Source organism: Dama dama, chromosome 12, assembly GCF_033118175.1.
Source record: "Dama dama isolate Ldn47 chromosome 12, ASM3311817v1, whole genome shotgun sequence".
NCBI lineage: Eukaryota > Metazoa > Chordata > Mammalia > Artiodactyla > Cervidae > Dama > Dama dama.
Genome location: NC_083692.1, coordinates 55021042 through 55047820, shown reverse-complemented (window position 1 = coordinate 55047820; position 26779 = coordinate 55021042). Strand labels below are relative to the sequence as shown.

The 26779-nt window shown below is 45.5% G+C and overlaps 1 long non-coding RNA gene across 1 annotated transcript in view; it reads left to right on the top strand.

The window, feature by feature from the left end:
- LOC133066333 (uncharacterized) overlaps positions 1-25653 on the top strand; it is a 53939-nt gene extending 28286 nt beyond the window's left edge. The window contains exons 2-3 of the long non-coding RNA XR_009695121.1: positions 12113-12212; positions 24867-25653. This is a non-coding gene — a long non-coding RNA (uncharacterized LOC133066333). The remainder of the gene's footprint in view (positions 1-12112; positions 12213-24866) is intronic.
- Positions 25654-26779: the final 1126 nt, after the last annotated feature.

Genomic DNA, 26779 nt, shown 5'->3' with positions numbered 1-26779 from the left:
CAGAGCTGGGAACAGAGAACAGACAACTCATGCTGCCTCTTTGGCTCTCAGCTATGCTAGCCAGCAATGCTTTGACCATTTTACCAGGAGTTAACAAACTCTCCCTTAGAAGGCCTGGTAGTATTTTAGGCCTTGCAGGGCATACACAATATCTCTGTTGTTGTTTAGTCATTCAGTAGTGTCTGATTTTTTACAACTCCATGGACTATAGCCCACCAGACTCCTCTGTCCATAAGATTTCCCAGGCAAGAATACTGGAGTGACTTGCCATTTTCTTCTCCAGGGGCTCTTCCCAACCCAGGAAACAAAACCCGTGTCTCCCATGTCTCCTGCATTGGTGGACAGATTCTTTATCACTGAGCCACCACGGAAGCCCTGATATCTCTGTTACAACTACTCAGCACTGCTCTTGTAGCAAATAAAAAGCATTAGACAATACACAAATGAATGAGCATGGCTGAGTTCTAATACAACTTTACTCACAAAAACAGGGGAGTGATTCATGGGCTGTAGTGTTCTAATCCCAGATTTTTACAAAGGAAAAACACATTACAGGAAGGTCTGTGGCCAGACATGCTCAGAGAGCCAGCAGAACACTTCCCATAAAGGGGAAGGAGCTCCTAGCTGCAGGAGGCCAAGATATTTAGCCTTCCTTGCAAACAAAACCACATGTGAAGAATATGTAAGGGACCTCCAGGTTTACTGACAGTTTGAGCATCTGTTAGGTATGTTACTGAGGAAATGGCCACACCTGCTGGAAAGTCCCTTTCAGCCCCTGGAAGAACTGTGTGCCAGGCACTGCACCAGTGGTTACTGCTTTCACACCTATTACCTCCCCTTTTCCTTATCTCCAGTTATTGTTGTATAACAAATTAGCCCCAGACTCAATGGCTTACTCACATGGCTGGAAAGTTGGTTTTCCTCCATATCATTGTCTCCAGGAGGCTGCTTGAGCGTCCTCACAATATGGCAACTGGCTTTCTGCACAGCTACCTATCAAGAAGACCAAGGAGCTGTAATGCTTCTATGACCCACTCTGGAAAGTCACACACCAGCATACCCATTGCATTCTATTGTTAACCTAGGTCAGCCCTGATTCAGTGTGAAAGGGACCATACAAAGAGCAAGAATACCAGGAGATAAGGATCACGGGGGCAATCTTGAAGGCTAGGTAGAATGAGTGAGTACTAAGATTAGTGTCACACTAACAGTGTGTGTATGTGTAGGCGTGCTCAGTTGCGTCCGACTCTTTGTGACCCTTTTGGACTATAGCTTACCAGGCTCCTCTGTCCATGGGATTTTTCAGGCAAGAATACTGGATGGGTTGCCATTTCCTCCTCCAGGGGATCTTTCTAACCTGGGGATTCAACCTGGGTCTCCTGCATTGCAGACAAATTCTTTACTGCTGAGCCATCGGGAAACTACAAAATCTTGCCCACTTAAGTTTGGTGGTTGTGTGAGGAGGAGTAAATGGAATGGACTCTTATCACCTGTTTGCTCAAGTCTATATAGGTGACTTGTTTTTCCAGGCCCTTAATATTGAGGGCAATAAGGCTAGGTACCAATGGCTGTGGTTTTTAGCTACATTTGACCAGAAGTTTTCATTACTGGGATTCTATCCTTGAGGCTCTGCCATTCCTGAGAGTCTGCAGTAAATGTTTGTCTTTCTGTTTTGGATTCCCAGCATCTGAATACCTTCCTAGATGAATTTCCCATTGTGTGAGTCTTGGTAGGGGTGGGTTCCTGCCTGCTTCTTCAGTTTGTCAGTCTTTGATTTACCCTATGTCTCTCCCAAACCCCTTCGATATTTAAGTTGGCTATTCAGTTTCTGGTTTACAACCAGGAATCCTGACTGTCCCTGAAACTCCAGGAGCTGCATTCAGAGGAAGCTCATTTGGTGCCAAAGCTACTGCATCTCTAATGCTATTACAGTAACAGTTGACAGAGCAGAACACAGACCTCAGTTCAGTTCAGTTCAGTCACTCAGTCATGTTCGACTCTTTGCGACCCCATGAATTGCAGCATGCCAGGCCTCCCTGTCCATCACCAACTCCCGGAGTTTACTCAAACTCATGCTCACCGAGTTGGTGATGCCATCCAGCCATCTTATCCTCTGTCATCCCCTTCTCCTCCTGCCCCCAATCCCTCCCAGCATCAGGGTCTTTTCCAATAAGTCAACTCTTCGCATGAGGTGGCCAAAGTACTGGAGTTTCAGCTTCAGCATCAGTCCTTCCAACGAACACCCAGGATTTATCTCCTTTAGAATGGACTGGTTGGATCTCCTTGTAGTCCAAGGGACTCTCAAGAGTCTTCTCCAATACCACAATTCAAAAGCATTAATTCTTTGGCGCTCAGCTTTCTTTTTAGTACAACTCTCATATCCATACATGACTACTGGAAAAACCATAGCCTTGACTAGATGGACCTTTGTTGGCAAAGTAATGTCTCTGCTTTTTAATATGCTGTCTAGGTTGGTCATAACTTTCCTTCCAAGGAGTAAGCTCTTTTAATTTCATGGCTGCAATCACCATCTGCAGTGATTTTGGAGCCCCAAAAAATAAAGTCAGCCACGTTTCCACTGTTTCTCCATCTATTTTCCATGAAGTGATGGGACCAGATGCCATGATCTAGTTTTCTGAATGTTGAGCTTTAAGCCAACTTTTTCACTCTCCTCTTTCACTTTCATCAAGAGGCTTTTTAGTTCCTCTTCACTCTCTGCCACAAGGGTGGTGTCATCTGCATATCTGAGGTTATTGATATTTCTCCCGGCAATCTTGATTCCAGCTTGTGCTTCTTCCAGCCCAGCGTTTCTCATGATGTACTCTGCATATAAGTTAAATAAGCAGGGTGACAATATACAGCCTTGACATACTCCTTTTCCTATTGGGAACCAGTCTGTTGTTCCATGTCCAGTTCTAACTGTTGCTTCCTGACCTGCATACAGGTTTCTCAAGAGGCAGGTCAGGTGGTCTGGTATTCCCATCTCCTTCAGACCTCAGAGTTAGACAAATCTAGATCTGAATCCTAACTGTGCCACTTTAATGCAACAAGTTAACTTTCAACAAGTTTTTTAACTGCTCTGAACTTGCATTCCTTTACCCATAAAATTAAGAAAGCAACATTTAGCTTGCAAGATTGACCTGAGGATTAGCATATAGCATTGTGCCTGACACTTAGTAGATGCTTAATAACTGCCCTTGTATAGTGAATGATAATGGTTCCCAGGAGGTGCAATGGTAAAGAATCTGCCTGGTGATGCAAGAGATGTGGGTTTGATACCTGGGTTGGGAAGATCCCCTGGAGCAGGAAATGGCAATCCACTCCAGTATTCTTGCCTGGAAAATCTGATGGACAGAGGAGTCTGGCAGACTACAGTTCATGGGGTCACAAAGAGTCGGACATGACTGACACACACACTATGACCACCACCATGCAGACGTGACAGTAGTTACATAGCAGGCAGCAAGAAAAGCATTTCTCTCACTCTGGCCTCAGGGTACTTCCCAGCCTCCTCACTGTGTGGACACATCTAGAACACACCACAGGCCATCAAGACTCATCTCCAGCTTTCATGCTCTATATGGACTATACTGGAACAAAAGAAACTGCTCTTATATAATAATGGTGGCAACGATGGACATGTGCTGTGCTTCCTCCTTATGTAACCCCTTTCATGGTTTCTTGAGGATGCAAATTTAGTCCTATCTGATGACAGGTCTTTGGAACTTGAACTTCCCAATCTCTTAATAATAACTGCTCTTTAGAGTTCTCAAAGCTGATTCTACCTGCGGAGTTGAATAGACTCTTCTGATAAAGAACTTGCTACAAGTCCTCTAGGAACAGTTCACAGCATGACTGAAAGATGCCCCCAGTTTCATCAGCAGTGCTTTGCAAATGGAACTCTTTGTGGGCTGCCCTGAGAGCCTAGAGCATCCAAGGTGGGCCTGTTACTTCAGGCCCTGTTGTGGTCCTTGCACTGTGGTCTCAGATCATTCAGGACTTTGGCCTGAGTCCCCAGCCTGATATAGCCTCGAGGCTACTAGAGACTGACTCGATGGAAAGGCACATTCTGAGATGCTCAGCCACAGTAGGAACTCTGATTTCCCTAGTCCCCTCTATGAGTGGGAAAGCTGGTCTGTGGTGTTTCCCCTTTTCAATCATGGCTGCTGAGTCAGAACTGGTTGTTCATAGATGGTTTCAGTCCCACCCTATGTGGGTCTCTCCGAAGTTTGCTTGAGTTGCTACATCGTGGCACTGACTTTCCCAAGAGAAAGCTCACCATCTTTCTGTAACATCCTCTTAGCTACCTATCCTCTTGTGTAGGCAAGGAGGGACTACATACTGGGTGAATACCTAGAGGCAAGAGTCATGTGGGCCCTTTTGGAGGCTGGATACCACAGATCTCACTTCACATAAGAGTGCTCATGGGTGGTAGAAAGTGTCCTGTATATAAAGAAAGAGACGGAGGCTCTTACTGGTCTCCATATGGTGGGCTGGAGAGGACTAGGGGTTGGCAGTTAGGACCTGGACATCAATATTGGCTCTGCCCTGGCCTCCTGTGTGTCCTTGAATGAGTCACCTCCCCTGGTGGAGCTCTAGTTTTCTTAACCATGGACAAGAAAGGCTTTTGAACTTGGGTCAGTGTGGCATAGGGGCCCAATCCCTGCCACTTAGCCAGTTCCTTCATTTCTGTGGACTTCCATTTCCTCATCTGTAAATGTGAGGATAAGAATACCATCTCCCTCCTAAGACTGATGTGGGGAATAAAAGCTGTGCCATGTACTAATCCCACCACATAGAAGGTGCTCCGTAAATGTCTGCTGCCATAATTAGCAGCAGAGATAGCAATATCACCTCTGGCTTTAAGATCTTTGATTCCACAATCTGCTCTGAGCCCTGAGAAAAAGGGGCTTCTGTATCCTCCTCCCCCCACATTGGTTCAGACTCCTGATTCCCTCTGGACTGGCTTTGGGCAGTTGCACTCAGGTCTCTGGGATAGACTGGGGGTGTGTGTCTGTTTCCTTTCCCAGCATCTGGTTCTAGGCACTTGCTAACCGGTGATAGCTGAAACCAGGAACTAAGCACCCAGAACAGCCTCACGCTGAGAGTTGGGGCCAGTCCTTGGGACAACTGTGAAATATATGATCACAGGGTGCAGAGATGGAGTGGGCCTCAGACGTCATCTGGTCTCTGATCTAACTACCCCTCCAACCTATGGGACCACCCTTCCTCCTCCCCAGCTCTGTGTGAACAGCTCTCTGAAGACCCACCATCTACAGCTTGAGGTCCATGGAAGCAGCCCTCAGGAGACTGCTGGCTTGAGCCCTGCCTTCCCACACCCAATCTGTGGCCAAGCCATTGTACAAAGGCTTCAGCTGCAAGCTTCACCCCTCTACTAGAGACCATGGGGAAGACATCCATCCTAGCAAACCCATTCTCATCATGCTCAGCCAGGAACCACAGTCTCTTCAGGTACCCTTGGGCTCCCAGACTCCATCCCCACACTGCTCTGTTCATTTGCTTAGTTGGCCTGCCCTGCTTCCCCTATCCCCTTTATCTCCACCTCTCCATGACAGTAAGCTCCTCTGTAACTTTGGCCTTTTCTTTGACACTCCTTTCTCTCTGCCCGCCTTCTTCTTGGGTGGGGGCTGCTCTTCTCACATACCATTCTCAGGGTCAGAGGATTAGTCTGCAGTCCTCCTGGCTCCCTTAAGCCACACTTACACTCCCTTTCATCTGATAAAAGCCTTTGCTCCTTCACACTCACACCATTCACTCCACTTCCCATCCCTGATGCTTCCCTGGGCTTCTGGTCAACCATTTGCTCACTGACCATCTTGGCTCCTGTAGTTCTTTCCACCTCAACTTCTTCCTGATTCCTAGGCCGTTCATCCTTCATGAGGGTAATTTTTCCAAGATCTCAATCTCAACCTCATTGACATGAACATTTTCTTACCTCAGCTACCCATTCCTTTCTCATAACCAAAAGGGCATCACCCCCCAAATTCCAAATTCCAGTATCTCACTCTCTGGTCGTCATTGTTTGTCCTTCCAGCTTACTTCCTTAAGGTCCTCTGCAACAATTCTTTGACCTCATCATGCACTCAGGCCTACAGGGACCAGTTCTTCCCCACTACCCATCAGTGGCTTCACTTCCCTTTCTGTCCCAGGTTCCATGTTCCTTCACTGGACTCACTCCCTTGAACACACCTCCAACTCCCTTGCTTCTGTTGGCTTCCTTTGCCCTATACCCTTCTTGCAATAACATTTGGCCTCAGTGCATGGCTCTTGTGCTTGTAGAGCTTCTGAAAACATATAATTTCCTTTGGACATCTGGGTGGTCACTACACTGCAGGGCAGGTAGGAGGGCAGGAATTTCTATTCTGTCTTATGTATGAGGTACTAAGGCTGAAAGAGGTGAAGTGCCTCTTCCAGATTTGTCTAAAGCTGAGCCTCAAACCCAAGTTTCCTGGCCCCAAGGCCACCTCACCTCTCAATGGCAGCCCTTCTGGAATAGGTTGGAATTTGGATACTTGGTGACAAGTGTGTGAGTGGGGGAAGGGCACCCCAACAGAGGGGAGAATGTTCTCTAGTGACGGTGGGGGCAGGAAAGGTGGAGGTCCAGAGAGAGTGGGCCCATGGTGTTCCTTACAGGCCCCACAGTGGCTGAGACATTCTCTCAGAGGCTGTCTTGCAGAGGTGCGCCAGCCATGAAGTGCAAAACCTGATGCCATTGGTAAGGCACACTGTCTGAAATAGAATTCTTCCAGCTTCCTGGCCTTCTGCAAATCCCATTTCTTTCCTTGTCAGGGCTCTGGGGCCGAAGGCCCTGCCCGGCTCTGCACATCAAAGACAACACCCATTTTCCCCACACATCTCTCAGAGGCTTTTAACCAGCCTCTGACAATAAAATCGCTTTTAAATAAAAACCAAGACTCAATATTCGGCAGGAAAGGGATTAACAGGATCAGTCAGGGGATGACATCATGCTATTTTTGTTGGCACTTATCCAGCTCAACTGTGAGGAGTCTGGGTGTGGAGGGAGAAGATACAAAAATACATATATATATTTTTCTTTCTTTCTTTTTCTTTTCAACTGACTTGGCTGCTCTGAGTCTAGGTCTGGAAAATCTGGGGAGCTAGAGGGAGCTGGCAGGACTTGGGATGACTCTCTGTCGGGTCAGGGCATCTGCCAGTTGGAGGGAGGTAAGCACAGCAGGCCTGCAGGGACAGAGCAGAGACTGGGGTGGGCTTTCTGCTGTGTCATTTTCCTGGGGCTTCAGGCAATGGGCAAGGAAAGGCCCCATTTGGTGATCAGGCCCTCAACTTAGAGAAAGGTGCCCTCCAAAGTGGGCAAGTGTACAACCAGTGGTGGAGACAGATTGATCTAGAAAACTAGGGCTTGGCCCCATCACCCATAGCCCTCTGGGTGATGCCACTAGGCCATGCCAGAATATCAGAGCCCTGAGGGCTTTGGAAGACACCTGCTCCACTGGTTCCCAAACTTAATTTTTTTTGTTTGTTTGTTAAGGAACTTCAGCTTTAGGTGGCCTACTGCATGCTGTAAAGATGAGAGAAGATGAGCTACAAGGCTTGGAGCCTCCCCCCCCATCCTGGGACTCCCTTGGAATCTAACACCAAACATACAAACCCAACATTTCTGATCATTCATTTGCGAACACTTAGTGCTTGCTCCGTGCCTGACACCTACCCCATGAGGCTTACATTTTGGTGTTGATTCATGCACGTTACATAAATAATGACAGAAATAAATGTTAACTATCTCTACCCTGACATGCATGAAGAAATTCAGTTGTTTCTTTTGTGCCAGATTGTTAGGACTCCAGGCTCTGGACCACCAAGCCTTTCCAACTTAGTCCCATACTCCCCTCCCACCTAACCCCCAGCACCATCCAGTCCTCGATGCGTTTTTTCAGGCTTAACTTGTGTTTCCCCACCTCCAGAGCTGCCCCCTCTCCTCTTTCCTCCTTTCCCCCCCACCAAGCATCTCCAGTGTGCCGGAAAACCCCAGACAGCCCCACACGTCTGAAGTCTCCTCCACTGGAAGTGACCTTCCAGCCCTCCTCATCACCACTGCCTGGCCCTGGGAGAAGGGGAGCCACCAGCATTGGCTGAGGAGCAAGAAACCTGGACAGGATCCCCATCCTGCTGCCAAGATCTCAGATGAGTCACCCAAGCTCACAGTGAACTCACCCGTGAACTCACCTCAAGTCCAGACTTGTCTGATCATCTCAGGTGTGCCCAGCTCCTCACCTGGGGAAACTCCTTGAAGGCCAGGGTCTATTCTCTCTTTCATCTTCTCCCAGTGCTGTGAGTTCATTTGATGCCATACATGACACTTGTCCATTGGCTATGCATCTTATTGGGTGCTCCTGGGCCAGCGTCTCTCACTTGTTCATTTGCTGCTCAGAGCTTTCTTCTCCTGGGCAGACTGAAGAAGCTCCTGTTGGGGTCTCATTCAGACCCCCAAACATCTGTTGAGCACCTTTTGCTCTCCATATCCTGTGCTCTGACGGCATCTTCTCTTCCTTTCAAAGAGTATAGGATCTAGGCAAGGAAGCAGGCAAGTAAAACCACCATGCTGTTGTTGTGGACTAGGGGGAGTCAGGGATTCCAGCCAGCTATGGGCCCCCTCCCTCCTCCTTTCAGAAGGTGGCATTGTCGAAACTGCAGGGGTGATCAGAAGGTTGGGTTATCCCCCTGTCCTCTCAGGGCCTCCCCTAGTATTGGCATGTCTGCCTCCTGGAACCCTGAGTTACTGGGTATTTGAGAGACTATGGGTCCCTCTCCTCTGAGGCCAGCAAGTAGATGAGCACTCTTTTGTCACCCCATTATATTTGGCTTCCTAAAATAGCCATGTCAGACTGAACAAGGCATAAGCTGAGTTCTCTACTGAAGAAAAGACCCTGATGCTAGGAAAGATTGAAGGCAGGGGGAGAAGGGGACGACAGGGGATGAGATGGTTGGATGGCATCACCGACTCAATGAACATGAGTTTGAGTAGGCTCCTGTAGCTGGTGATGGACAGGGAAGTCTGGTGTGCTGCAGTCCATGGGGTCGCAAAGAGTCGGACACAACTGAGTAACTGAACTGAACTATTAAAGAAGTTGTGGCCACTTTAGAATTATAACATAGGAGAAGAAAAGTCCTATTTCCTATTTGTAAATTTATTTTACAATGTTGTACAGTACATTACACATCCATACATACATAACTGAAACAAAAGTTTCATAAAATCAGACTTGACTCTTTCCCCTGGCTATTCTTGTATATGCGATGGACTCTGTACTTTCTTTTTAAATTCCATTGAAGTGTAGGTGATTTACTATGTGTGTTAATTTCTTCTGTGCAGCAAGGTGACTCAGTTATACATTGTTGTTGTTCAGTCGCCAAGTCGTGTCTGACTCTTTGCAACCGCTGGACTGAGGCACACCAGGCTTCCCTATCCTTCACTATCTCCTGGAGTTGGCTCAGGTTCATGTCCACTGAGTCGGTGATGCCATCCAACCATTTTATCCTCTGTTGCGCCCTTCTACTCCTGCCCTTAATCTTTTTTTTTTTTTTTTAATAATAACATGATTTTTATTCTGTTCTTCAAGTCCCTCCAATTTTTAAACGTTTCGTTATTCAGCATGTATTACTTGTACTTTTTTTGAAAATAGATTTTAAGGATAAAGAAAAAGAGTGCTTATTTGATTTGGACATTTTATGTTTAATGGATTTGTTACCATTAACAGGCAGATGAGAGTGAGTGAGCCTCAGGAGAGGCGAAATGATTTCAGGGCCCTTGTTATAAATGAAGATATTTGACAATGGAATTCTGAGAAGGTGGAGGGAAATATGTGTATGTGTGTGTGTGTGTGTTTTAGACTCCATTGATAAAGGACTTGTCCAAAAGTATAACAATGGCAACAGGATTGGCTTGATCTTTCTCAATTCAAAGTCACAAATAAACCATAATGGAAAAGAATATAAAGAAGACTGTATGCATATGCATAATGGAGTCACTTCGCTGTACAGCTGAAATGAACATTGTAAATCAACTATGCATCAATAAAAGTAAAAGCTAAAGTCACCACGGTGCTTGTGGGAAGTGTCCTGAAGGACTTCAAGGTCTTGATTTGGAATATCCTATTGGGAGGATGTTTAAAGTACCCTCACCTGGAGAAGCATCTGCCGTGTTGGAGACTGTACTGCCATACTGTACACAACGATGAAGGCTCATCAGTTTTGAAGATAAGTTCAGTGACTTTCATCTTCTTGACCACTCAGGTTCTGAAGATTTAGGTCTATTTCTTATTCATTTGGATTTGCTCCTGAGTTTTAAAGGAAAGGCACTTAAAGCCAAGTCCATCACAAGCAGAGGTCCCAGTGACCTTCTCTTACACTCAACCTGGTTCACCGAACCCTGAGTTTATCACACACTTGAGCAAGGGTCCAGGTCGTCCCATCTCCACCCGGCTCATTTGGAAACCTCTTCCCCATGCCACTAGAAGTTTCTAACTCTCTGGCTCCATCCTTTCCAGCCCCTCCTGATACTCTGGCCTTGGGACATTCATTCTAAAGGATTACCCATTCAACTATTTGCTCAGCTTTCTCTATCCTTTCCTCTCCAGGCTCTCTTGTGGGTCCCTCAAGTCCTGGGGCCCAGCAGGGACCAAGGAGGGAGAAGTTCCACATACTGTAGTCCACAGTCTCCAGAGGACATGGATTCTTCTCTTTGGATTTCTTCTTAACATTTCCATCAGTGTGAGCTGCATGCATGTGGGTACTATGATCTAATAGCACCATGAAATCATGAATATACTTTTCTCCCCTAAACAGTAATTAATTTTGGAGAGATAGTACTGTGTAAGCCACAGAAGAGAAATTTAGCTGTTCAGTGGGTGCTGGAGACAGCCATACCAGTTTGCAAAAGGTGACTGATAAGTTTCCTGGAATTTGCAAGTCAGTAGTTAAATATTGCCATGATTAAAGAGGAAATTATATAAACATAATTAAACACATTTTATTGAAAACAAAATTTAATAAATACTAAAAATTTGTTACTTCCTTATTGTTTTATGACACTTTATCATCTGTGTTCTTGAAATTACTCACATCTATTGCATTTATCTGGTGTTAACTTCATGGCAAATTATGTCCTAATGCATGAGAACAGAACTCTTGTAGTCTGTGGAATCAGAGAGATTTGGGTTCAAATCCTGGCTCAATAGTGACCAGAAGTGGTTTCTTTTTTTCACTTTATTTTCCAGTTTTTGAAACAGGCTAGTGAGCAACAGCACGTCCCTCATAGGGTTATTGTGAAAATTAACTGCTATGATTACAAGCCAGCTGAGCCCGAGAGGACAGGTGTGCTTGCCTTTACCCACCCCCGCTCCTCCCTGCCCGCCCCCCCGCCCCCCCCCCATCCCCGGGATTCTGTATAGGACATGGAGGCTGGACCATCCGCAGGCAGGGCCCTCAACCCTGTATCACAGCTCCTGTCCTCACAGCTGCCCCTCCCACCTCTTAGCCCTTCAGTCTCCACATCACCCATCCTGGGGTGCTGCATTCTCCACCATACCCTGCCCACACTTTAAAAAAATATTGTTTTGGTTATACACCCTGGCATGCAGGACCTTAGTTCCCCTACCAGGGATTGAACCTGCGCCCCCTGCATTGGGAAGGCAAAGTTTTAACCAGCAGACCACCAGGGAAGTCCCTTGGTTCGTAAATAGTCCTTCTGCTTTGTAAATAGCCCCTTTCTTCAACTCTCCTCAAATTAACCTGACATGAGTGCCCAGCCTATTTCCTGCGGGGCCTGATGGAAAAACTGAGCAGGGCACCTGGCTCCTAGTAGGTGCCTCACGAAAGGAACAGAAGACTCTCTTCCTTGTTAAAGGGATACCTGGGCATATTAATCCCAAAACACTCCCCGATGTAACATGTACTTATCTGCATTGACAGAGAGGAGTCACTGGACCTCCAGGGAAGTTCTGGTACTTATCACATATTATTTTATTATTATTATTTTTTTTATGAAGCACCTGTTGTGTGGCAGTCCCCTGAGGTCTCTGGGGATTAACCTCTTGCCTATTGGTTTCAGCAGCGGAGGGGCTTGCTGGTGTTTCGTCTCTCATGACACCTACAGGCAAGCTCATCAGTCTCAAGATGATGTACCAGTCAGAGGTCTCACCCAGGACTGAGCAGTAAGTCATTATTGGGAAGAGTGGGTTCCACTCACTGTGTTTTCTCTGGGGAGGGCACACACACAGGGCTAGGTGGCTTTGTCAAAATGGGCCTTTTTCTGGCCCAAACCTAGATGTGAAACTGTATGCCAAAGACTTAGAGAATTCCCTAAGGGAGAGCCCTGGATGGGGGTGGAGGGCTGGGTTCCAGCCCTGTTTAGCTGCTGCCTTTCTGCGGGGAGACAGTGATGGTCTTGGTTTCTTCCTCTGTAAACAGATGCTTGGTGGATTCGTTTTCTGAGGCTGCAGCAACAAAAGACCACAAACTGAGTGGCTTAAAACAACAGCAATTTATTCTTTCTCAGTTTGAGAGGCCAGAAGTCCCAAGTCAAATTGTCAGCAGGACATCTGAGCTGGTTCCTTATCAGTCAGATTTTCCATGCCTTGTAGGTGTGTGTGTTTGAGTATAATATGTTGTTAAAACTAGACTCTTACCCATCAGTTTTGGATAGTTAATCAGTTATACTTCTGAACTCCTGCTGACACATCTAAAATCAATTGTGAAATACTTAAAGATCTAAATAAAACAAGATAGACTTTCAGTTAATTGGCATGCTGATTAAAAAGTTGTCAGCAGGGTCATGATCCCTCTTAAGTTTCCATGGAGCATCCTTCCTTGCTCTTCTGACTCCTGGTGACCCCTGGTGTTCCTTGGCTCATGGTAGCATCACTCCAATCTCTGCATCTGTCTGTGCTTAGCCTTCTTGGCTCCGTGTGTCCTCTCTCCTTCTTCGAAGGACACCAGCCATTGGATTTGGGGTCCATCCAAATCCAGTATGATCTCATCTTGAGCTTTAACCACTTACATTGCAAAGACCTCATTTCCAAATAAGGTGACATTCTGAGGTTCATGGTGGGCATGCGTTTTGGGGGGATACTATTTAACCAGCTCGAGTTGTATTATGGGTTCTCAGTAGTTCTTACCAGTTTCAGCTCTTTGGAAGTTGGTGGGTACGTGGGATTCCCTAGTCAGGCACCTCTTCTTGGCTGAGATTCCCCTGCAAAAGACTGGGCAAGGCAGGATGTCCTCTGATTTCTGTGGAGAAGAACCAAGAATTATTGGTGGGATGAATTACCAACAAGCAGCATGACTCCTACTCAACCCCAGATCACATTCCCCTCTTCTCTACTGTCATGATTTGGCCCTCCTATGCACCCCCCCTCCCCATTTTTCCTACTGGCCCCTATTGGAGTCTGTCTTTGTGCAAGGCACTGAGCTAGGGCACATCCATCATTTCTCTTCCTCCTAGTGGTGCAATGAAACTTGCAGCACTACCAACCCCACATAAGTTATAAACCTGAGCACGTGTACAGCTATGAAGTGGCAGACCCAGAATCTGCCCACAAGTCTGACTGATCTGAATCTCATGCTCTTGCCACATACCTGGATGCTTTAGCAGCAGGGAAACAGGACTCAGCTCTGGCTTTACTTGGATGACACTTGTGTTCAAGGTGACATTATGAAACTGGCAAATTAGTTTATAGAACTTCCCTCTGAGTTGCCGTTCTCATCTTTTCTTTTCTCCCTGTGCCCCCAACCCCCATGGTGGTATCTAGGACCCCAGGGTCTGCTCTGGCCCCTTCATTTTCTTAGGTCCCTCCCTCCCACCCAGGTAGCAATGTCTGATGGCAGCATACAGTGCTGCCCACACCTCACCCCCAACCCTCCAAGGGTCTCTGCATTTTCATCAGCGTGTGGGCCTATGTGTGTGGAAAGCCATTTTCTTTGTTCACTCTTCCTACCTTGTCCCTAATTCCTTCTAAGGGCATAGCGGGCTCTGCCTATTTGACCAGGATAGACATTCCTGCTGCACTTTTATAGCTTTTATCATAATAGTGTGTGGTCTAAACTTTTATCACATAGTAGTTCTTTTTTGGGGTTTCCCTGGTGGCTCAGTGGTAAAGACTCCACCTGCCACTGCAGGAGATGCAGGTTCCATCCCTGGGTTGGGAAGATCCCCTGGGGGAGGAAATGGCAACCCAAGTTCTGGAGACTCCCATGGACAGAGGGGGAGGAAAGGTGGGCTATGGTCCATGGGGTTGCAGAGTTGGACACGTCTGAGCACAGCGCAGTTCTTTGAGCCAACACCTTTTTATAAAACTTAAATACATACTATAGTCAACTCCTAAACAATAATACTTATGGAAGCAGGGATTTTGTGTGTTTCATAGTTCTTCTAATACTTTAAACAGTTTGCTTTTTTTTTTTTACCCTAATGTCTTCCTCTGTATTCAGTGGTGTGGGGGTCACCGTTTGGTGAGTGATGATGAACTTGGTGGTGGTACCAAGTCCTGCTGCCCAAATGAGGCATCCTCCAAGGATGCTGGGTTTTTTCTTGGAGGGTCACATCAGTAAAGGTCAAGAGCAAAAGTTCGGGGGTTCGTACACTGATGTAACTCTTTTGGAAATCAGTCTGGAGATATGTATTAAGAGCCTCATAACATTTAACTTTATATTTCTAAAAAATAATTCCTGAGATAGAACAACTCCCAAAGAAGGAAAAATTTGATTTCATAACTCCATTTATAATAGCAACCGTTTAGACATCGATCTAAGGTTCCAATGACTGGGACAAATAATTTGTGGTGTATCCTTCTTAATGGAACACTATGTAACTATTTAAATGATGCTTACTCTATAAATTAAGTGAAAGAAGCAAGACATACACAATTAGATATTAAATACATAGGATAATCATTACTATATAAAATAAAATATGCATAAAAGACTTGCAAGAGATAGTGCTGAATGTTAGCAAAGTTGTTTGGAGAGTGGGACTACAGATATTTTCCCCCTGACTTTCTTTTTTTTTAAAATAATTTCCAAGTTTTAAAAAGTAAGCTTAAGAAGGGGAGATTAAACCGCTGATAAAATATTTATGTATCTTCTATTTCCACTTTGTGAACAGAGATATTGCCGTTCAGTCCAAACTGAAGTCTCCAAACAGAAAATGAGGCATAACACAGTATGTAAGTGTGTGAATGTGTGTGTGTGAGTGTGGACGTGTATGAATGTATGTGTGAGTGTGCGTGTGTGAGGGTGCAGGGGTAGGTCGTATGAATACCTCTCACTACAGATCAACAGGGGGTCCCCAGGGAAGGGAGACCCCCAAACCCAATCCCCAAATGTCCCATCACAACCTGCACACCATGGGCCTGGCAGTACTTGTAAACACATTGTCCTCTAAGAGCAGTGCCCAGCTGACATCTCAAGTTACTTCCCAGGGCCAGGGGAGAGAGTGGAGAGATTCCCCAGGGGTGGGGTGCCTCCTCCTGGATGTCTTCAGACAGTCCCTTTGGCCATCTAGTTTCTGAAAGGTCAACAAGTACCAGGGGGGCCCCGAGGTAGGCACTGAGTTAGGCATGTGGGAGCAGAAAACAGGTGTTGAGATGTGAACTAATGAGAACAGAATAACCATAACCACCAAGGAGCTACTGTTTCCTGAGTGTCTATAATGCATACAGTAAATGTGATACCAATTTTATCTCTTAACCTTCATAACTACCCTAAGGGAAATGATTATAGCCCCTATTTTGTGATGAGAAGACAGATTCATCACAGAGAGGTTAAGTAACCTGCGCAAGGTCACACAGTTTGAACTCATATGCAGGTCTGACTGACTCCAACTTTTTCAAAGCTGCTGCCCTGGCTCCATGGAAGGGATCTAAAGCTATTCACCCTCCCCTGCTTTACAGGTCTGTTGAAGTGTTGGGTAATTGGGGGTGGTAATGAGTCAAGTAGTGGCTCTTGGGGGATATAAACTGCAATTGCTGCTTTCACTTGCTTAATTAAGTCAAGTTCATCTTAGCTTTCTACAGGCTGCCAGAATGCTCAGACATGGAGACAGCCAGCATCCAAGGCAGGTGCTGAGATGCCGATGTGTATACACGTGATCTCTTATGGCCTCAAAGACCAGCTTACATGTACTTTATTAAGAAAGTAGTCATGTTGACTACCTTCATATTAAGAAGAACTATGGTTAGGAGCCCTCCTTTCTCCCTGGCTCCCTCTCATGCATCAGGTTTCAGCCTGTAGCACATAGTTGTGGTTAAATATTTAACCCCTAAAACAGAATAGAAATGATGATGATGACAACTCTAACCCCCCTCACACACACACACACATACTCTCTGTCTCTCCTTCATGCCATAACAATTTGCTGAAATGCTGACTTAATCATATCAACCTAATTGCTAGGTTGAAATAATGATAATGATGATGATGATAATAATAATAACAGAATTGCTTTCAAATTGCTTTGAGCAATGTTGCAATATCAAGCTGCCATCCTCATGCCCCAGGAAAGAATTTGCATTTTAGGATTCAGTTCACATCAGGCAAATGACTCCAGGAAGGTAAATGCAGTCTTTAATGAGGTTTTCCTTGCCTAGAGTGAAATCTTATTTCTTTCCGTAAAAGCAGGTAAATGCCAATTTTCTAGGCAGGATTTGGGCCCAAAGTCCAAATTTGCAACTACCAGAGGGTAGATTGTGCAGTGAAATCCTGGGCTCTGATTTAAAGTGGCCTCCTTGTATTGTAGCTGTGGTTTCAGCGGGGGCCATGACCTGGTGGGTATGTGGCTCCTGACTCTCTCTGGCACGGAAATGATTTGAGTCTCTGTGGCACACCTCTGGAAACCAGAGTTGGGGAGCTTCCTTCCAGCCATGGCAGGTAAGCCACAGTCTGAAATGTTCTAGATAATTAAAGACATAAGGGTGGGGGTGAAAACCCCAATGATCTTTCAACAAAAACTTTCTGAGTGCTGACCGTGTGTGGCTCTAGGTAGTGAAGAAGACTAGGATGTAGCCTCTACTCTGTAGAGTTTATAGCTGTTGTAAAGGAGAAACATGTACACAAACAACTACTTGTGATCAAAAAGTGCTCTAGAAAAGAGATGCTGAAGGAGCCAAGGGTAAGCTGAATCAATGACAATTGAACTGGTACTTAATGTATGAAAAGAAGTTAACCGGATGAAGGTCAGGCTGGGGAGGCAGATGTAGGGTATGCAGGGGAAGAAGGCATTTCAGACAGAGACAACAGAGTTAAATAAAAGTAGGAAGAAATCAAAGGTATGTAAGATTAACATGTATACACAGCTGTATATAAAATAGATAATCAGGAGAGGGTGGGAGGTATGGAGAGAGTGACATGGAAACATACATTCAGTTCAGTTCAGTTCAGTTCAGTTGCTCAGCCGTGTACAACTTTTTGCGACCCCATGAACCGCAGCACGACAGGCCTCCCTGTCCATCAGCAACTCCCGGAGTTCAACCAAACCCATGTCCATTGAGTCCATGATGCAATCCAACCATTTCACCCTCTGTTGTCCCCTTCTCCTCCTGCCCTCATTCTTTCCCAGCATCAGGGTCTTTTCAAATGAGTCAGCTCTTCGCATGAGGTGGCCAAAGTACTGGAGTTTCAGCTTCAACATCAGTCCTTTCAATGAACACTCAGGACTGATCTCCTTTAGGATGGACTGGTTGGATCTCTTTGCAGTCCAAGGGACTCTCAAGAGTCTTCTCCAACACCACAATTCAAAAGCATTAATTCTTCGGTGCTCAGCTTTCTTTTTAGTACAACTCTCACATCCATACATGACCACTGGAAAAACCATAGCCTTGACTAGATGGACCTTTGTTGGCAAAGTAATGTCTCTGATTTTTAATATGCTGTCTAGGTTGGTCATAACTTTCCTTCCAAGGAGTAAGCATCTTTTAATTTCATGGCTGCAATCACCATCTGCAGTGATTTTGGAGCCCCCAAAAATAAAGTCAGCCACTGTTTCCACTGTTTCTCCATCTATTTTCCATGAAGTGATGGGACCAGATGCCATGATCTTAATTTTCTGAATGTTGAGCTTTAAGCCAACTTTTTCACTCTCCTCTTTCACTTTCATCAAGAGGCTCTTTAATTCTTCTTCAGTTTCTACCATAAGGGTAGTGTTATCTAAGTATCTGAGGTTATTGATATTTCTCCCAGGAATCTTGATTCCAGCTTGTGCTTCCTCCAGCCCAGCATTTCTCACGATGTACTCTGCATATACGTTAGATAAGCAGGGTGACAATATACAGCCTCAACGTACTCTTTTTCCTATATGGAACCAGTCTGTTGTTCCATATCCAGTTCTAACTGTTGCTTCCTGACCTGCATACAGGTTTCTCAAGAGACAGGTCAGGTGGTCTGGTAGTCCCATCTCCTTCAGAATTTTCCACAGTTTATTGTGATCCACACAGTCAAAGGCTTTGGCATAGTCAATAAAGCAGAAATGGATGTTTTTCTGGAACTCTCTTGCTTTTTCGATGATCCAGCGTATGTTGGCAATTTGATCTCTGGTTCCTCTGCCTTTTCTAAAACCATCTTGAACTTCTGGAATTTCACGGTTCATGTATCGCTGAAGCCTGGCTTGGAGAATTTTGAGCATGACTTTGCTAGTGTGTGAGATGAGTGCAACTGTGTGGTAGTCTGAGCATTCTTTGGGATTGAAATGAAAACTGACCTTTTCCAATACATTACCATTTGTAAAATAGGTAGCCAATGAGAATTTGCTGTGTGACTCAGGGAATCAACCTGGGGCTTGGAGACAACCTAGAGGGGTTGGATGGGGAGAGGAGTGGGAAGGATGTTCAGATGAGAGGGGACGTGGGTAAACCTATGGCTGATTCAGGTTAAGGTTTGGTAGAAACCAATACAATACTGTAAAGCAATTATTGTTCAATCAAAAATAAATAAATACATAAAAAGAAAAAATAGATAACCAACAGGTACCCACTGTACAGCACAGAGAACTATACAGTATTTTGTAACAACCTATGAGGGAAAAGAACGTGAAAGAGAAGGGAGATACATATGTATGTTTAACTGAATCCCTGCGCTATACACCTGAAACTAACATGATATTGTAAATCAATTACAGTTCAATTTTTTAAAAAAAGGTATTTGAGGAATAATCTCATCCAGCACTACTGTAACTTTAACTGGGCTAGCTTTTAAGGCTTCCGACTGCGTCAGAGCCCCATTCTATTGGCATATCCCTGTGCTACAGAGATGTTCCTGGGGTGGTGATTGTATTTATGTGGCTCTTTGCTATATAATACCTTTTTGTCATTCAGTTACAAAATATTTAAAAATTTCCATGATTATTCTTTATTTGACTCATTAATTATTAAGAAATCTGTTTAGAAATTTTCTTACACCTGGGTTTTGTGTAGAAATGTTTTGATTTCTGACACTGTACAGAGTGTGTGACCTATATATTATCAATTCTTCAGTGCCTTTTGATATTTCTTTTATGGCCTAGGGTACATGATTAATTTCCATAAGTTTTACTTAAAAAGCTATTCATTCTTTACTTATGAGATGCAAGGGTGATAAATTTGACCCACAGTTCAAATCTTCTCCAGCCTCTCTAATATTTTTGTTTGGACCCTTTCTGAGATAAGTGATTAAAATTCATCACTATGGATTTTAAAATCCACTATGATGTGGATTGTCAATATTTCCTTATAATGTCAGTTTTTGCTTTATGTATTTTGAGTCTATGCTGCGAGATGAGTATAGGTTCAGGATAGTTATATTTTTTGGGTGAACTGTTCCCTTCAAGACCTTGTTTATTGCCAAGTTTCTGTCTTGAAGTCTATTTTGTTTCAAATTAATACTGCTAAATCAACTTTCTTTTAGTTAATATATACTTGGTATATTTTTCCTAATCTTTTGTTTTCAACTTCCTTCACATGTATATTTTGTGAATAGCTTTTAGCTAGATTCCAGTGCCTAAAACATGGTAATTATTTCTCGAACGAGTGAATGAAAAAAATGTAAATCCAAACTGAAAATTTGTCCTTTAGCAGATAAGTTTAATCGGTTTGTATTTGTTGTGATTACTGATATATTTAATTATCCTCTATCACTTTTTGTTTTCTAGTTACTTGTGTCTTTTTCCTTTTTTGCTTTGTTGCCATCTACCGGATAGATTAAATATCTTTTCCTTTTTTTCCAGCTTCAAAGTGATTCTTTTATTCCTTAACTGAACAATGGCACAATCACTTTTCATCTTTGTGTTACCAAGAAGAAAATAGAGAACAACAACTATATATCAACTGTCTTCTGATGGGTACCATGTTAGACATTTACTATGTACTTTGATCAGCACAGAACTCCTCTAAGCTCTATATGAGTATCCCCATTTTGCAGACAAGAAAATGGAGACTCAGAAAATTAAGTCACTTGTCCAAGGCCCCACAACCAGAGACCAGCAGATCTGGGACTGGAAGCCATTCTGGCTGACCCTTAAGGCTATGCACGTCCTCCTGCAGGCAACGTTGCTGACAAAGGCTAACCTCAGATTGCTGAAGGACAATTATCATGGTCTTTCTTAGTCCTCACAGTTGTATTCTGATCAGCAGACCTCGTTATCGGTGTCCCAGTGATAATTCAGAAATGGAAATAAATAAACTACAGGCCCGAGTACAAGTTCTAAGCAAGAGAAAGTCAAAAGCTGAGATGTGAGCAGAGCTCTTAAAACCCTCCAAAATGAAATCTTCCAAAAGCTGGATTACTCCTGTCAATACTTTTTTTAAAACAGTATCTCAGAATTGACCACTTCCTCGGTTTGGGAATGTTTTCTCTTTTCCAGGGCTTCCCTGGTGGCTCAGATGATAAAGAATCTCCCTGCAATGTGGGAGACCTGGGTTCAATACCTGGGGTGGGAAGATCACCTGGAGAAGGGAATGGCAACTCACTTCAGTATTCTTGCCTGGTGAATCCTATGGACAGAGGAGCCCAGTAGGCTGTAGTCCATAGGGTTGCAAAGAGTCAGACATGACTGAGTGACTAACACTTTTCCTTTTCCTAGTGGATAGCTGTCCACAGTCAGAGCCCCTTAATAAATAGACACAAAGAACTGTCCTTCTTCCCACTATCTCTAAACACTGGTCTTTGAGTATTTGTTCTTTCTTCAGGTATTTGATTTCCTCCTGCTAGTAAGAAGGGCCATGAAGTCAGTGTTGTAGGAAAGTTGGGACAGAAGCTTCTGAGGCAGTACTGCATGCAGTAAGCTTTCGATGAGGTCACCCATGGAGGAGGTAGGCACCATGAATCAGATTACCCACAATCCCCCTGGCTCCCAGCCTTCCCATTGCAGTAAACAATGCCCAGTGGAATGATAATCTTGGTGTTGAATGTCCCACTGATTTTGCAGGGGTACAGGTGCATCTTTGTCTGAAGGACTGGCAGTTCCTTTTCAAGATGAGAGTGTGAAAGAATGTGACCAAATTCCTGAAATACCAGTGAGGGACAACAGGCATGCCCGGCAACAGCACTGGAGCGGGTGGTTCCCAAGAGCGCAGCCTAGGGCTGGCCACAGGGCCTTACTGGGCTCTGCCTGGGATTTCATCTCCAGTGGAGGCATATGACAAAGATTGGCTTTTGAGAGGTATTTTTCAAAGTGCAAACCACCTGAATTAGTATTGCCTAGGTGGGGGAAGGAGAGCAAGTGTGCTTTTTAAAATGATAATTTGGGGTCCCAGCCTAGACTTACTGGATCAGAATCCAATAAGGGACCCCAGGAATCTGCATTTTCAATAAATGGTCCAGGTGATTTTGGCACTGAGTCTAGATTGCTCTTCAAGGGCTCTCTGCAGGTGTCCAAAGCTTCTGGTGGGGTTGCCAGGTTGGTGGGAGCAGGCTCATGGGAAGTGGGCAGGAGTCCTGAGCCCCACTTTGCTTTTGGTTTGCTGTGTGTCCTTGACCAACTCACTTCATCACCCTGGGCTTCAATTCCTCGCCTGTTAAATAAGAGCCTACAGAGCTTTTAAATTGAGGGGCCAGGTGAGAACTAAGGACTCGGGTCTCGGTTTTGACATATGAATTTGAAGCGAGGGCAGGACTTCTGTCGTTTACTTGCTGAGTCGTGTCTAACTCTTTCTGAACCCATGGACTGTAGCCTGCCAGGCTCCTCTGTCCATAGGGCTCTCCAGGCAACAATTGCCAGTCCCTTCTCCAGGGGATCTTCCTCACCCAGGGATCAATCTCAAGTTTCCTGCACTGGCAGGCAGATTCCTTACCACTGAGCCACCTGGGAAGACCTGAGAGCAGGACTTCTGAAAGAAGATAATACTTGTGGCTAATTTTTATTGTGGGCTTACTGTGTTCCAGGCACTGTTGAAGAGATTGATGTATATGAGCTCATTTTCTTTTCCCCACAGCCCAAAGAGGTAGGTATGTTCCTATTTCCACTTTACGGATAAAGGAATTGAGGCAAAGAAACATTAAAGACATGGAGGAGGCAGAACTGAGTCCCAAACTCAGACAGTCAGACTCCAGAACCCTTGTCCTTAACAACAGAGTTATACCATTCTCAGCCACGAGTGTCCTGCTGGTAATCAGAAATACCGGCCACAGTTAAGAGGCCTGATCATCAGGCAAACGTGGCAGTTGTCTAAACAGAGGCGACAGGTGCAAAGCCAGAGAAGCGTGGAAAGAACATCAATAAACATCTGTGGCTGACCAATCAAAGGGGACACAGCCTTACCACTTCTACAGGATTGTAAATGTGACTCAGATGGTGGGAATTTATAGCATCATGACAGATAAGAGGGGGATCCGAAGAGGGAAGCAAGGCCCATTCTAGAGCCCCCTCTCCCCACCACCACCTGCCCAGAACACTGTGGGGTAACAGCTTCAACTACACCCTTTTCTTCATAGAGGTCTGAGGGCACAGATAGGTCCCAAAGACACATTGTCTTTGGGACATTGTCTCTTGTTCCAAAGACACATTCAGGAAGTTACAAAATGACCATGAAGCCATGCCCCCTTCACTGGAAGAGACTTGGCTAGCAGGTAACACCAGGGCCTGATGTAGCAGCAGGCAGAGACTGAGCCAGGATTTGATCATGGGTAAAGCAAGTCCTTGAGGAAGGTTTGGCTACAGGGAGCGCCGTTTCCTGCTGCTGAATGAGAAGAGGCTGCATTTTCCAAGGGAGTGAAGGGCCTCAGCGGGGACAGACACCATCCCGGGACTTTCTCGTCCTTGCAGCTCTCCCTGTGGAGGGAGGGATGCCTTGCATGGAACCCAGGGATATTTGGGAGTCAGACCAACCTACTTTCCCAACCCCACACTCAGCCTCTGCATTCCAGCCACCTTGGTATCTTTCCTCTGACTAATTAAAAAAAAAAAAAAATTAGAATACTTCTTCTTACTCTGGCAGTCTGAATGCACTTTATCCTTCAAAACCTGTCTCAACTTCTCTGAGAAGCCTCCCAAGACTGCAACACTCCCCCTCCCCAGATTTCCTCTCTCAGAGCTCCCATCACAGTGGTGGCAGACCACTAGCACACACTTGTCCCTTGGCACTGCTAAGAATTTTTCACGTGTCCTTCCCATGAACATCAAGCTTCTCCACTGAGAAAGGTCTGTATCACACTCAGAGAGAAGCGCTCGGTCAGAGACACGTAATTTTGTCATGCCAATGCCTGGTGAATGTTCAGGAGATGTGGTTCAATCAGTGAACACCTGATTCGAGAAGGGGGTCTGAATTTCTGTAAAAATGGGCCTGTAGTTTATGGGGACCTTTGGACTTTATTCTGGGAATAGGGAAGGACAGACACCTGAAGAGACTGGCCAGATGCCACGTGTGCAGTTCTCAAAGAAATACCAGATGTGGGTGCCTCTAGGCCGCCCATGGCCACTTCCTCTATTGGGTCCCCAGTCCTCAACTCACCATCTTCCTGTCTGCCTGTGAGCCCAGGTCTTTCCCTTTGTTCCAGTTCTGGAAATTATTCCACCTCTTCTAGGAAGGCTCTCTTGCTGAAATGGGATGGGGGAGACAATGTGAGCTTTCCCAAAGCTTTGAAGTCAAACAGCCTTCCCCTCCCTGGCATTTCAGATTAACTGGCAGAGTGAATTTGGGAAAGCCCAGTAGAGGCCAGGTTTTGCTTCTTAGCCCCATTATAGTGGCTGATGCCCTAAACTCTTCATTAGAATCTCCAGGGCCATTCTGGACCTACTGAATTGGAATCCTCAGGGCAGTGGCCTGGAACCTCTGTTTTTCTATTTTTCATAAGTACCTTGGGCATTTTTTTTTTCTTAAAATAACCATCAGACAAGTTAGAAAAACTGCTGTTAGAGTTTAGCTGCCAAACAGATAAATAAACTTCTGTGAGCTCATTATGTGAAAATGCTATGTATTAATCATCTACATAGTGAAAGTTTATTGAGCACTTAGGGGCTTGGCACACTTTTAAGCCATTTCCATGTATTAACTCATTTGTTCTCTTTAACAACCCTGTGAGGCAGGCACTGTTATTACCTTCACTTAACAGATGAGGCAACCGGGGCACAGAGAAGTGAAATAACTTACCAGAGTCACTCAGCGGGAAAGCAGAGAGCCAGGATTAAAATCTAAGCAGTCTGTGCCCGGAGTTTATTCTCTTAACCTATGACACACAGAAGATTGGCATTATTAGAGCAGGGGCATGCCGCTACATGCTGTAGACGGTGAGTAAACATTCATGGAAAAGAGAAATTGGAAGCAGACCTGATGGAATGTTTGATTTATTAGCCTTTTCACTCAGAGACTGCCAGGTCCCCAACATCAATAACTCGTTCACTTTTACAGCATCCGCAGGGAGAAGCTCTGGAGCCAGCAGTGCTCTTTTTGTTCTGCAGCTGAAGAAACCAAGCCAAGGATGACCAATAGGCAGACTTCAGCATGGAGACCGACCTCCATCCAACTGATGAATGGGAGTCTACCATCTGACGCTCTGCATCCACAGACCCAGCTATGGGTCCCTTTCCTATTACACCATTGACTTAAGGCCACAGGGATCTGGTGCAATAAGTCATTTATGAAAATATGTAAATCAGATAACGAATAGAATATCAGGCTAAAGCTGGCTTCTGTTGCCATGACACCTCACTCTCATGGGCTTGATCAGTGGCATCAGGGTAACTGGACTTCACTGCTCTGGGACCTTAGGACAATATTCCCGCCCACCTCCTCTCATGCCCCCTGGTGAATCCAGATGAATTCTAGAATGTGTTCCAGCCGCTGCTAGCTGGAGGGAATCACCTCCGACTTAGGAAAGTATTGAGAGCTAGGGACAGGGCAACCTCAGCTCCACAAAAGCCCACAATTCCATTGTCTGGGCAGAGACTGCAGGCCCTCCGTTTCTCCTCTGGGTTGTTGAGAGAATGCCTGAGAGGAGGTGAGAGATGGAGAGGATGTGGAGGGGGAATGAGCTCCCCAGCAGGGTTGGCTCCCTCTGTTGGGCCATGTACCTGGGGCTACTCTGGTCATGGGCAAGAAGCAGGATGTAAGTCTCTCCTAACTCCCCTGAGATCTCTGGGGCAGGGGTGGGGAGAGGGAAGGTGGTCTCACCAGTGAGAGCTGGCCTACCGTTGTACACCAGGCCCCATCCTACAATTCAATGCAGCAGACAGCTGCCTCTGGGATGTGACTAAACAGAATAAATTGAATAGACTTCTCATGTCACCTAACTGTCTCTGTGCCTTATTTGTCACCACTGACCATTCAGTCCTCCCTGAGGAGACCCCTTCAAAAGGTATCTTTAGATCTGAGAGTGAAGCCCTTGGTGGTGATGAAGCCAGGAGTACACCTCAGCCCGTGTTAGGCAGCTGGGATGGAGCAGATGTGGGCGCTCAGAAGGGGACCTGGAGAAGAGAGCTGCAGGGCTACAGGAAGGAAGCAGGGGAAGAAGAAGTGAAGAAGCAGTTAGAACTTCACAGCTGTGTCCCTATACTGCCCCAATCTTTCCAGCAGAACACTGGTTTACAACTCTGGCTCCACATCAGAATGAAGTGGGACATGTACCCAAGACAGCCTCTTCTCACCAAAACCCAGATTCTGACTTCGGTGGTCTGGGACAGACCTAGCATCAGTATTCCTTATGGCTCCCCAGGGGGTTCAGATGTAAGCCAGGGTTGGCCCTGCCCTCACCACCACCCTGAGGGTGTTTGCAGGCCTCATACTCAGGCTGCTGCATCATTTACTTCTCGGCTAAATGTGGGCCCAGCTTAGGTCTCTGGGAAAAAGCAGTTTGTTTTTTAAAAATCCCTCCACATGGGGAGAATTCGCATCCTTAAAGTTTCTGTGAATCTAGCCTCTGAGCTCTGTGAGGTAGGGACCACACCTGCCTTGTTTTCTTGGGACCTCAGCATTTCTTATGAATAGCTTTTTAAGGGGTTTCCCTGGTGGTCCGGTGGTTAAGAATCCAACCTCCAATGCAGAGGACTCAGGTTTGATCCCTGGTTGGGGAACTAAGATCCTGCATACTGTGAGGCAGCTAAGCCCAAGTGCCACAACTGCTGAGTCCTCACGCTCCAGAGCCCACACGCCACAACTAGAGAAGCCCGGGCAATGTGAGGAAAGATCCCACACATCACAACAAAGATCATGCATGCTGTGTCAACAGCTGACACAGCCAAATAAATGTTGGAAACAAACAAACAAAACAACGAACGGCTGTTTGGTATCAGAGTTTGCCTCAAACTCTGTTTTCCTGAAATCTT